The sequence below is a fragment of the Marmota monax genome, unplaced genomic scaffold (genome assembly GCF_021218885.2).
Source record: "Marmota monax isolate L192 unplaced genomic scaffold, Marmota_monax_Labrador192_F-V1.1 WCK01_AAM20220418_F8-fsc00123, whole genome shotgun sequence".
Lineage (NCBI taxonomy): Eukaryota > Metazoa > Chordata > Mammalia > Rodentia > Sciuridae > Marmota > Marmota monax.
In genome coordinates, this window is record NW_026692159.1 from 797,687 (window position 1) to 811,649 (window position 13,963).

Below are 13,963 nucleotides of genomic sequence, written 5' to 3' on the forward strand. Positions count from 1 at the left end.
CTTTTCTTGTTCCCATTTAAATAATGCTGAATATTATTTTAAATTGATAAATCACAATTGGATACATTTATGGGATACACTAATGTTCTGATAAAGGTATTAAGTATGGAATGATTAAATCAAATTGATTGGCATCTATTAACTCACTTCCTTACCATGTTTTTGTATTGAGAGATTTGAAGTTTACTCTTTTGAACAATTTAGAAGCATACATTGTTATTAACCATGGTCATCCTGCAATAGGTCTCAAAAAGTTATTCCTGCCTTGTAACTGAAGCTTTGTATCTTTTGATCACCATTTTTCCATTCTTTCTCCCTTTCCACCATCTGATAACCACCATTCTACATTCTATTTCTATGAGTTCAAATTTTTGAGAACCCACATATAAGTGAGATCATGCATTATTTGTCTTCAATATAAATTGAAGACACTTATTTCACTTAATTAAATGTCCTGAAGGTTTATTTATATTGTTGCAAATGACAGAGTTTCTTATTTTTTCAAAGGCTTGATAGTATTCTATTGTGTATATATACATCATTGAAAATATGATTTTTCTCAGGTAAAGATATTTGCTTTTATTTTCAGTCACCTATTATTTTCATGAATACATGGTAAATTGAATAAAAATTCTTTCTTGTGCATCTATTGATGATAATATGGATTTCTCCATTAAACTATTCTATTCTTTACATAAGCTGCATTGAACATGACATATTATCTTTAAATAATAAAAGCAAAAGCACAAAGCTACAATGCTAAATTCTGTGTCTATGTTCATGAGAATAGCCTACAATTTTCGTTCATTGAACTGTCTTCATTTGGTTTGTATATTACATGAAAGTTTATATTGGTAATACATAGACTGAAGTTCTGTCCACTGGGAAAAAATTGATAGTAATCATGTTCCTTTACATTTTGGTAAGATCTGTCTGTCAAACTGAGCCTGATGTTTTCTTGCTAAGAAGAGATTGAATTACTGATTTTTATCTCTTAGAAATTGAAATAATGATTCAGTTGCAAGTATTCTTTTTAAAATTGCAGTTATGATTTCTTCCTTGATCTACGAGTTTGAAAGTATATTTAAAAAGTTTTTTCAGTGGATCTCTTGATTACTGATTTTTAATTTAATTGAGCTATGGTCAGAGAATGCAGACGACATGACATTTGATTTCTCCCTTTTACTGCAATTGCTTATTTCTGTAAATATTCTAATCATAATTATTTTCTAATTCTAACATATGAAGCTTTTAGGGTGTTAAATCTTTAGTTTGCTGCTTTTGATGATGCTTACTTAGGTGTGCCTAATTTCTTGTGTGTTAAGTAATATTTCATTGAGCTCATGTCTAGTTGATCTTATCTGTGGTAATTCAGGGCCTATACTGGGAACAATTACCTCCAAAACAAAATTGAAATCTTTTTATATTGAAAATCAAGTTGTGCTTCCTAATCTGGTCCTCTTAAGCTTCCTTCTAATGTATTGGCTTTTAAGGTATTATCCAGTTTAATCCTTCCACCCCACCATACTTTATGATGGGTTGAGGTTTAGTTTCTAGATTCTATTATTGGTGTAGGTATTTGCCACCAGGGCAACTCAGAGATTCTCATCTACTTAAGGCCTGCTTCTGTCTAGATTTTGAATCTTTTCATTTCTTTTCTTTAGCTATCTTACCTTTTAATTTTTGAGCCCCTGGGAAATATCCCCTGCTTTCTTTGAGCCCATAAATACATATTCAAACTAACATGTTTATACAAGGTATAGTAATACTACAGTGGGAAGGACTTTTAGAGTATCAAATTAGCCGGTTTTTCAGGATAAAAAGTGTAATTTATATAAAAATACCACTTCTGGTCTGGTAGAGTGCTTGCCTTGCATGCACTAGGTCCTGGGTTTAATATCTAGTACCACAAAAAAGAAAGAAAGAGAGAGAGAGAGAGAGAGAGAGAGAGAGAGAGAGAGAGAGAGAGAGAGAGAGAGAGAGAGAGGGAGGGAGGAAGGAAGGAAGGAAGGAGGGAAGGAAGAAAGAAAGAAAGAAAGAAGGAAAGAAGGAAAGAAGGAAAGAAGGAAAGAAAGAAAGAAAAAATACCCCTTCTGCTGACAGGATAATAAATGGAACTTGGAGTAAGAATGCAGGTAGAACTGGGGCTTGGGTTGTGGCTCAGCTGTAGAGTGCTAGCCTAGTGTGTGAGGCCCTGGGTTCTATCCTCAGCACTACATAAAAATAAATAAATAAAAACAAAGGTATTGTGTTCATTTAAAAATAAAAATAAATAAATAAATAAATAAATAAATATCTTTTTAAAAAAGAATGCAGGTAGAACAACACTAATGTGACTTCAACGTGGCCTGGACTATGGATATGGTCATTCAGGAAGAGAAGGGAGAGAAAGAAGGCCCAGAACTAATCTCTAATCTCTGGAGTAAAACACACACACACAAGCAGACCCACACACATATACAAAACTTACATAAATATATAACACGTATGCACATAAAATTTATTATATAACGATGTGAATAGTTATATAAAACTTAGTTATCATTTGAACTAATATTTAAGTGTACAGTTTAGTGACTATTATGGTTTAGATATGAGGTGTCCCCCCAAATCTCATGTATGAGACAATTCAAGACAGCTTAGAGGTGAAGTTATTGGGTTATGACAGCCTTTACCCAATCAATGAATTAATTCCCTAATAGAGATAACTGAGTGGTAACTGAAGTCAAGTAGGGTGTGGCTGGAGGAGGTGGGTCATTGGGGATATGCCTTGGGGTATGTATTTTGTAGCTGGTGAGTGAAGTCTCTCTCTTTCTCTCTCTCTCTCTCTCTCTCTCTCTCTCTCTCTCTCTCTGCCTCCTGGTTTCCTGTCCCCAGCTGCTTTCCTCTACCACACTGTTCCGTCATGATGTTTTGTCTTACCTCAGCCTCAAGGAATGGAGCCAGCTGCCCATTGACTGAGACCTCTGAAACTGTGAGCCCCCAAATGAATATTTCCTCCTTAAAATTATTCAAGTCAGGTCTTTTAGTCAAGCAGCAACAAAGCTGACTATAATAGTGACACAGTTCATTTACATTTGTGGTGCCACCATCAACACCATATTCATCTCCAGAACTTTTTCATTCTCCCAAACTGGAACTCTTTACCCATGAAACATTAACTTTTCACCCCCGCACTGCTGCCACATCCTAAGCCCCTGATAATCACCAATCTATTTTCTATCTTTATGAATTTGACTACTTAAATATCTCATATAAGTAGAATCACACCATATTTTTCCTTTTGTGTCAACATTTTTTAGCAGTACAATGTCTTCCACCTCAAATTGTTATAGCATTTGTCAGAATTTCATGTACTTTTAAGGCTGAATAATATTCCATTCATTTCCATTCATGAGTAAAATATCATATTTTGTTTATTCACATATTTATAGGCAATTGGGATGTTTCCTCTTTTTGGCTATTCTGAACCATGCAACAATAAACATAGTGCTCCAATATCTGTTTGAGTTTCTACCCAGAGATGAAATTGATGAATCACACAGTGTATTAGTCAGGAGGTATAATTATAAAAGGGGATTTATTAGATTGACTTACACAAGCAGAAGCTGGATAGTCCACAATGGCCATCTGCAGGCTGCAGAGCTGGAGGAACCAGTAGCTGCACAGTCCAAGATGCTGAAGGCTCAGAACAAGAGGGATCAATGGTGCTACCCTAGTCCAAGACTGAAGTCTTTTGGAAACTCCCTGGAGAATCACAGGCAGAGTCCACTTTCGAATAGTGAAGGAGGGAGAGTCTGATATCCTGAGGTAATTGCAGCAGCAATCAAGAACCCCTTCAAGAAAAATTGAATTTGTATCTGCTGCTGCTTCCTTGTCCTTCCAACTTTTATTCCATCCAAGCCACTATCGTATTGGATGGTGCTGCTCATGCTTAGGGAGGGTCTCCACTTCAATTGACTACCCCACATGCCAATTAGTCCTAGGCACACTCTCATTGACTCGCCTACAAGCCGTTTAATCTTTAACATCTCTTAATCCAATCAACTTGAGAATTCAAACTAACCATTACACATAGTAATTTGATGATTGATTTTTTGAGGACCTAGCATATCATTCATAATAGCTGTACCATTTTACATACCTACCAGCAAAGTACAAGGGTTCTAATTTCTCCACATCATCATTAACATTTGTTATTTTCTGTTTTTTTAAATCATAGCCATCTTAATGGATGTAAAGTAGTACTTAACTGTGGTTTTTGATTTGCATTTCCTAAATAGTTAATGATGTTAAATCTTTTCATGTACTTATTGGCCATTTGTATATCTTCTTTGGAGAAATGTCAATTCAGTCCTTTGCCCATTTTCCAATCTGTTTATGTGATTTTTTTGTTGTAGGAATTTTAATAAATTCTGAATATTAATTTCTTCTTAGATACATGATTTCCGAATATTTCATCTTGTTTTTTGGTTGCCTTTTCACTTGTTGATAGTGTCCATTGATGACAAAGATTTTTTGATTAAAATGAAAAAACTGAGTCATTATTTAACATATTAATGGGATTCAGTGTAGTATTTTAATATATGCCTACAACACACACCGATTCCCTGCCCCCTTGCTGAACTCTAATAATCATTATTCTACATTCAGGCCAATTTTTCTTTTTCTTTCTTTCTTTTTTTTTTTTTTTGGTACCTGGGATTGAACCCAGGGAAGCTTAACCATTAAGCCACATCCCTAGCCCTTTATTATATTTTATATGGAGACAGGGTCTCACTAACTTACTGAGGCTGGCTTTGAACTTGCACTCTTCCTGTCTTAGCCTCCTGAGCTGCTGAGATTACATGTGTGTACCATTGGAACCCAGCCCAGTGTTTTTATTTTGAATTTCCATATATGAGGGAGAACATGTAGTACTTGTTTTTATGTATCTGGCTTATTTCATTTAATATAATGTCCTCCATTTCCTTCCATTTTGATAGGATTTAATTTTTCATTCTTCTTTATAGCTAAATAATATTCAATTTTACATGTATACTACATTTTCTTTATCTGTTTATCCATTCATGAGCACCTAGATTGATCCCATATCTTAGCTATTGTGAATAGTGCCACACTAAACATAGATTCACAGGTATCTTCTCGATATGCTGATTTAAACTCCTTCACCTATATGTTCATAAGTGTTATAGCTGGACCATATGGTAGAACTATTTTTAGGGTTGTTTTATTTTGGTACTAGGGATTGATCCCAAGGAAAGAAAAATTGGCCTGAATGTAGAATAATGATTATTAGAGTTTGGCAAGGGGGCAGGGAATCGGTGTGTGTTGTAGGCATATATTAAAATATTATACTGAATCCCATTAATATGTTAAATAATGACTAAGTTTTTCATTTTAATCAGAAAATCTTTGTCATCAATGAATGGACACACTGAGCTACATCCCCAGTCCTCTTTAGTTTTTTAAATCTTGAGACAGGATTTTGCTACTTTGCTGAGGGTCTCACTAAGTTGTTGAAGCTGGCCTCAAAGTTGCCATCCATCTGCTTCAGCCTTCAGAGTCACTGGGATTACAGGCCTGTGTCACTGTGCCCAGCTATTTTTAGTTTTTTGAGGAACCTCCATACTGTTCTTTGTAATGAGAATGCTAGATTATATTCCCACCAACAGTGTATACAAATTCATCCCTTTTTCTCCACATCCTTACCAGCATTTTAAATTTTTCATTCTTTTGATAATAGCTATTTTTTAATAGTAGATGGACAAAATACCTTTATTTTTATGTGCTTCTAAGGGTTGAACCCAGGGCCTCACATGTGCTAGGCAAGCACTGTACCACTGAGCCAGGATCCCAGCTCCTGATAATAGTTATTCTAACTGTGGTAAGATAATACCTCATTGTAGTTTTTAGTTTTTAATTTCTTTGTAGTTGTATATGGACAGAATGCCTTTATTTTATTTTTTACTTAGTTTTTAGTTGTAGTTGGAAACAATACCTTTATTTATTTATTTTTATTTTTTAAAAATATTTTTCAGTTGTTGATGAACCTCTACTTTTTATTTATTTATATGTGGTGCTGAGGATTGAACCCAGGCAGGGCCTCACACATGCTAGGCAAGTGCTCTACCACTGAACCACAACTCTACCCCAGAATGCTTTATTTTATTTATTTATTTATTTATTTATTTATTTATTTATTTATTTATTTAATGTGGTTGTAAGGATCAAACCCAGTGCCTCACACATGCTAGGCAAGTGCTTTACCACTGAGGTACAGCCCCAGCCCCTCATTGTAGTTTTGATTTGCATTTTCCTGATGAATAATTAAAGTGAGCATATTTTATGTATTTATTATAGGTGATGATTATTTGAATATGACCCCAAAAGCCCAGGAAACAGAAGCAAAAAATAGACAAATGGAATTACATCAAACTAAGAAGCTTCTGCACAGCTAAAGAAACAATCAAAAGAGTGAAGATACAACCTATAGAATGGGAGAAAATATTTGCCAACTATTCAGCCAACAAAGCATTAATATCCAGAATACATAAGGAGCTTAAACACTTGGCAACGAAACCGAAGTAATCCAATTAAAAGTGGGCAAATGATCTGAATACATACTTCTCAAAAAAAGAAACACAAAAGTTTTTAATTTTTATGAAGTGCAATTTATCAATTTCTTTCTTTTCATGCTTGTGCTTTCAGTTTCACTTCAAGAAATCACTGCCAAGTGCAACCTTGTGAATCTTTCCCCTGTGTGATATCAGGGAAACCAAGGGAAGAAAGTATTTCAAACTAGAGGGACTGGGTAACTACAGGGAATGCTTCTGAGTAGTCAACTAAGGTAGGCCTAAGAGTTTGGTAATGAGGAGAGAATGGCAGGAGAGGATGTCACCATTTGAAAGTTTCTATTTTCTATATGTGCCGTGTTATAATTTGGCAGCAAGATGTGGGGAGATGTGGTGGGATGGAAAAGCTGTAGGAGATTTGAGTAAAGACAGTATAGTCTCTTTATCCAAGAGCTTGGAAAGCCTCCAAATGGGGAAATATAATGGATACCCCAGTACCGTTGGAGATCCATTTGGGTTTGGTGAGTGTAGGCTAAACTACTATAAGAGATAAACCCAAACTTGTATGACTCAAACACTATAGAAGTATATTTCTTGGTCAAGTTGAGCGTTGAAATTTAGCAGGCAGATTTCCTCCAGGTGGCCTCTTTTCCATTCTAAATTTCTCTGGTTTCACATGGTTATTTTTGTCCAGCTAAGGGAAGCGAAGAGAGAACACAGAGATTGTGTACCATCTCCTTGAAGTCCTCCACCCAGAAAAGGCAGATGATAACCACACTCACATTTTCTGGCAAGAACTAATCACATGGCCATACCACGTATAGCAGAAGGTTCTCAGATACAAGCTGTCAGTGCCAAAGACCGCCAGGCACAGAACTATCATTGAATGGAATTGAGTTTATCATTCATATAGCAGGAGAGAACACATCTCATGGGGAACCATGGGGTTTCTGGGTAGGGAATGTTGGATATGGTTCAATATAGATTTTGGGATTGAACCAGGAGACGTGGAGGAAGGCTTACATAAATGGGACTTTACTCTGGATTGGGTGCTGTGAGGGAGTAGGGGTAATTTTATGATAAGGTATCTTAGTACATCTTATAAAGTAGTGAAGACTAGAACAGGCTAAGGTTACCAGTGGCAAGGAGGCTGTGATCAGTTATATTAGGATAAGGGAAAGCGTGGTCATTTTTGTGACTTTCACAGTATTTTATTTTTCTGTGCTTGAGTGTGACTATGGAGTGGTCTTGTTTTTGACTTGATCCATTGTGATCACAGAGTGTTCTCATTTGATGTTAATGTTCTATGAAGTTGTTCATGTTCAGCAGAACATGACCTTGTTGTGAGTGCCAGGCCAAGCCAACTCCTAGCAACACCCAGGCTGAGCTAAGAGGACCAGATCAGCTCTCTGATGTCAGCACTGCTCCTCTGTCTTCCTAACTGTACTATAAGGAGCAGAACCAATTTTTATGAACAGCTATTTATCTTTTGCATAGTAACTAGAAACTTATAATGATATACGTTTGGCTTGCAGATTTTGTGAATTTCTCTAGTAACACTCAGCTCATCTTACAAAATTCCTTATTGGTTCTTTTCCTACAACAACTCATGCAAGAGCTGGGGTAGAGCGCTTGCCTAGCATGTGAGAGGCCCTGGGTTCGATTCTCAGAATCACATAAAAACAGATAAACAGAATAAAGGTATTGTGTCCAACTACAACTAAAAAATAAATATTAAAAAAAAAAATCTCATGCAAGGTGCCAAAGTCTTTGGTGAATGACAAAGAGTGACAAGTAGTTGGTTATTGATTGCCATGTAGAGGGCAATAGGCTGAAATAACTAGAAGACATAAGCCTTAAGGAACCAGATTTAATTTTTTTTTTTTTCTGAAGGACAAATAGAATTACCTGGAAGTGGCACTTGAAGTGTGTAAGTTGTTAGAGGCAAAGTAGCCTCACTTGAGTGGACTGAAGGGAAGGCAGTGTCCTCAGAGGACAGCCAGAGTCAAGTGAAGTAGAGGTGATGAAATTATCATTTGCCAACTAGCTTGGAACCTTCTCACATTTTGTCACACTGATGAGCAGCATTCTCATCACCTGGCAGCTAATTAGGGATGCATAATTTCAGGCTCCATCCCAGTAGAGATTAAAATCAGCATGCTAGGGGTTGGTTCTAGGGCTCAGTGGTAGCACACTTGCCTAGCATGTGTGAGGCACTGGGTTTGATTCTCAGTACAACACATAAAGAAATAAATAAAATAAAGGTCTATAAACAATTTAAAAAAAAATTAAAGCATACTAGGGGCTGGGGCATGGCTGAGGCAGAGCACTTGCCTAGCACATATGAGGCCCTGGGTTTGATATTTAGCACCACATAACAAACAAATCAATCAATCAATCAATCAATCAATCAATAAAGGCATTCTATCTGTTTACAACTACAAATTTTTTTTTTTTGGAAAAAAATCTGCATATTACAGGATGCTATAAGGCTTTAACTCTTCGAGCTGCCTCAAAACCTTTGCTCTTATTTTCTGCTCTCCAAAAATGGTGGATGTTTTTCACGTCACTTCACTTATATTCATTTGTAGTAATTTGTCCCAAATCAATGACTACAGTGGTTTTACTTTATTCTTTCCAGATTGCTCTGTTTTCCAAATTTTGTTTTTTTAATTGGTTCTTTTTAGTTATACATGGCAGTAGAGTCCATTTTGATAAAATTACACAGGCATGGAATATCTCATTCTAATTAGGATCCCAGTCTTGTGGATACACATGAAGGTGAGATTCACTGTGATGTATTCATATATTTATAACACAGGAAGGTTATGTCAGGTTCATGCCACTGTCTTTCCTTTTTCCATCAGCCCTCCCTTCCCTTCATTCCCTTTTGTCTAATCCAATGAACTTCTTTTCTCATCACCTCCCCCATTGTGGATTAGCTTCCACATATCAGAGAGAACATTTGACCTTTGGTTTTTTGGGGATTGGTTTATTTCACTTAGCATAATACTCTCTAGTTCCATCCATTTACTGGCAAATGGCATAATTTTGCTCTTCTTTATAGGTGAATAATATTCCATTGTGTATATATACCACATTTTCTTTATTCATTCATTTGTTGTAGGGGATCTAGGTTGGTTCCATAGTTTGGCTATTGTGAATTAAGCTGCTATAAACATTGATGTGGTGGTGTCATTGTAGTATGCTGATTTTAAGTCCTTTGGGTATAAACTGAGGAGAGGGATTGCTGGGTCAAATGGTGGTTCCATTCCTAGCTTTCTAAGGAATCTTCATACTGTTTTGCAGAGTGGTTGCACAAATTTGTATTTTCGAAATTTCTTAGAATGCTCACATGTTGCTTTTCTGATAGGACAAAGTAATATAAATTATCTGCTAAGGAATACAGAGTTGGCAAGGAGTTAAAGTATTAAGCTGTGCCATGATTTGCTGTTCTGCAGGAACTGGCCTATCAGCTGTTATCTGTGAGATGACCCATTTACAACCTCCAGTTCTTTAGAAATCAGTACTATCTCTAGAGATAAGAATGAGGCCTGTAGTGCCAACTGAAGCTTCACACTTTTTCTCCAGGCTGTGGCTTTTCCTATCTGATTTGGCTGCATCCCTGTCAGCCCAGCATGAGAACACCTCTGTTCATCATGTGGTCAGGGATAGCTCTGATCCTGGCAAGGTGTAGGAGAGTTCAGCAAAAGCGATCAATTCAGAAAGGGATGATGACTTTTGAGAAGCTATCCGTGGAACACCACTGTTGAAAGATGTTCATGTAATACTTTATTCTCATGTGTTTTCAAACAATTGTCGGAGCCAACGCCTACAGCATATAGTGTCTTTTCGTCCCAATCGGAGTCTTTTCAGACCATTCAGAAAGACATTTCCTTCTCCTTTAGCACAAAATATATATTTAGCCATTCTCTGACTCAGAGTTACAGTTCCTTTCAACAGTTTCACCCCCTCTGCCGGAAGCAGCTGAACTTCTTTTATAAATTGTTCTATCACCCAGCTTGCTGCACTTAAAGCCATTCTTATCTCTTGACCCGTTTTCATACCTGAGCTGTTCAAATAAACCTCTGTGAACCTTGAAATGGCCTGAGGTTTCTAATTTCAGTTGAAGTAAAGTGTGACTTTTCTTGTGCAATGATTGATAATCAGGCTGGATCTTAGGAGATTTTTTTTTGTGTGCGTGTGATGAGAATAAATAAAAATTGGGATAAATCTACCTGTGACAGGAAAGAAGTATCAGGGAAAATGTTGGTATGAGACAGAGCTGTCTGGAGTTGATAGTCATCCCAGATGCCAAATAATAGTGCCATTCACTGCCAAATAATAGTGTCTTTCATCAGGCAAGTAGCATCTCACTGAAGATGATTTCTTTTTGATCCACGTATATAAGGATGATAAACAAGTAGAATGACTCTGTTCGTTAAGGTTTAATGCTAGAAAGAGTCCCAAACTCTACCCCTACTTTTGGAATGAAGACTGGTTTCCCCATCAGTATTTCTCGAAGTGTAGTCTAAAGAAATGTGTCCATGGTAATAATCACTTGCAGGGGCCTATTAAAAAGACACATTCATGGACTGGGGCTGTAGCTCATTGGTAGAGTGCCTGCCTCACACGTGTGAGGCACTGGGTTTGATCCTCAGCACCACATAAAAATGAATAAAGATATGGTGTCCAACTACAACCAAAAAAAAATATATATATATAAAAAATTCATGGGCCTTATCTCAATTCTACTGAATCAGATTTTTCAGAAAGATAATTGATGATCTACATATTTATTAAGCATCTTGAATAATTCTTATCATCAAGTGAGTTTGAGAGAGTGTATCTCAAAGAGATGTGGAATATGTAGATTCCTTGGCCCAATGGATTATCTGCGAGTGGGACCCATCAGCTGAGCATTGGGTCTTTCCTGGAGAACTGTGTATTTAATGTTGACTCTGTCTGAAGCCAAAAGATGATGCCTTAAGTGTGTCAGAGGGCCAGGAATATTTTCAGAAGGACTCTAGTAAGTTGAAAATGAAATAGAAAGTGTAAAATTTTATGAATGCTGATAAATATTGTAGCCTAATGAATCCACAGTTCAGAAGTAAATCATCGATAATATTTATGTGGGAATTTAAAATTAAGTAGAAGAACTAATGCAGTAAATATAATACAACAATTACAATAAAATATATTTTCCTGGCTCTTTACAGTTTACAAAGAGCTTTATAAAGAATGTTTAGCTGTATGCAGTGGTGTACTCCTGTAATCCCAGCAGCTTGGGGGGCTAAGACAGGAGGATTGCAAGTTCAAAGCCAGCCTCAGCAAAAGTGAGGCATTAAGCAACTCAGTGAGACCCTGTCTCTAAATAAAATACAAAATAGAGCTGGGGATGTGGCTCAGTGGCTGAGTGCCCCTGAGTTAAATCCCTGGTACCCAAACAAAGAAAAAAAGAGAATATATTTAATTAGTTTGGGCATGGTGTCACACACCTATAATCCCAGCGGCTGGGGAGGCTGAGACAGGAGGATTGCAAGTTCAAAGCCAGCCTCAGCAACTTAGCAAGGCCCTAAGCAACTCACTGATACACTGTTACTAAATGAAATGTAAAAAAGGGCTGGGGATATTGTTCAGTGGTTAAGCACCCCAGGATTCAATCTTTGGAGATATATATATATATATATATATATATATATATATATATAAAATATATATTATATATATAATATTATATATTATATATATAATATTATATATTATATATATATAAAATATTATATCATATATATATTATATATATATATATATATAATATATATATATATATATTAGTGTTACAGCTACTCTGAAGCTTATATATGTATTCCAGCCTTTATAGCTCAAGAAGTTGAATTTCAAGATACAAGATAAATGACAGGGCTAGAACTCATCCTTTTTCTGGAAGCATCTTCTAATCTACATAAGATCCAATTCCCTGCTGATGCTGTAGTTACCTTCCTATACCCCAGAGATTCTTCTACTTGACAGCTGTCTTAAGCTTGGTGTCTTACAGTCAAACAAAGAATACCATGGGACTTCTAACTTTAAAAAATTCTCATGCTTGTATATCATAACATGACTGAGGTCAAAGCAAAGGAGTTCTGTTATTCTAGACCCTCAAATAAGATAGCTTTGAAGATTTCTGCATATGATCCCACTCACAAAGAATCCCCACCTTTATTCCTTTAAACAGGAAGTGTTCTGAGAGGGAGTCTGCCTTTGGCATCAACTGTTTCTTATAAAATTGTCACCTTGTTTATTCTGAATTCAACCTCATGTTGTCTTTTCCCTTATACTCTCTGCAGGGGAGGGCAAAGCCAGGCAGGCAGTACCTTGGACTTCCCTGTACTGACTCCCTCTTTTGTCTACTCTTGATGACCTTTGGGAAGAAAACAAAAGATTTATACATAATATTAAAGTCAGAAAGAAAGCAGAGTTGTGGTACCTTGCCTAATTCTTCTCTTCTGTATTTTGGAAACAGCAGCCCTTATCTGAATGTTTTTGGCTACGTTTACATGCTGATAATTTTGTCTTTGTTAGACGGTGTCCTTGGGAAAAGAGGATAGGCATATGTTTGAGAGATGAACATTGTGCACCTTGTATAAACATTTCTAAGAAAATATTTTCCCTTTTATTAGATGGAAAATGCAATTCTTCAACTAGATAGGCATATGGATTGTGGTCTGGTATCATTGTTGCCTTGAAATAAAAAGTTCTAAGTATTAAAATGGGTGTTTCATATAAGTAGATGTTAGTGACAGGTTTCTCAAGTAGTTGTAGGCAAGAGAATGCATGCACACACACACACACACACACACATTTTTGTGGTGCTGGGGATGGAATTCAGGTCCTCATGCATGCTGAGCCACATCCCTAGCACAAGAGAATAGTTTAGAAGGAGAAATCTAGGAGTGCCTTGTAAGTAAACAGACCATTCTGAGATTTATGTTATTTTCTCATTTGTGGTTTAGCCTTTCCCAAAAGGCAGAAAGGTGTTGCAGTTGAAGCTTACTATTCCAGAAACTTCTCTGAGCAGGTTAGAAGTAACTTGTATTCTGCTCAGGCCCACTCGGAGGCAGTTAACATAGCTTCTTACCAGTCAACTTCAGACTTGACAGGAGAAGGAATAGGACTTGAAAAACTAAGAGGAAGGAGGCAGCTGTGTGGAACAAAGGCAAGAGTCATTTTCCATCCATCCAATGGCAAGTAGTCAGGCATTTCTTTAATTTAACTTTGCTTTGTGAAGATGAAGCATTTTTGTTTGGCCTAAATGAAACTTGTTCACTTTGACTCATAATTTTGGAAGTTGCAGTTCAGGATCAGTTGGCAGCACATCATTCTGA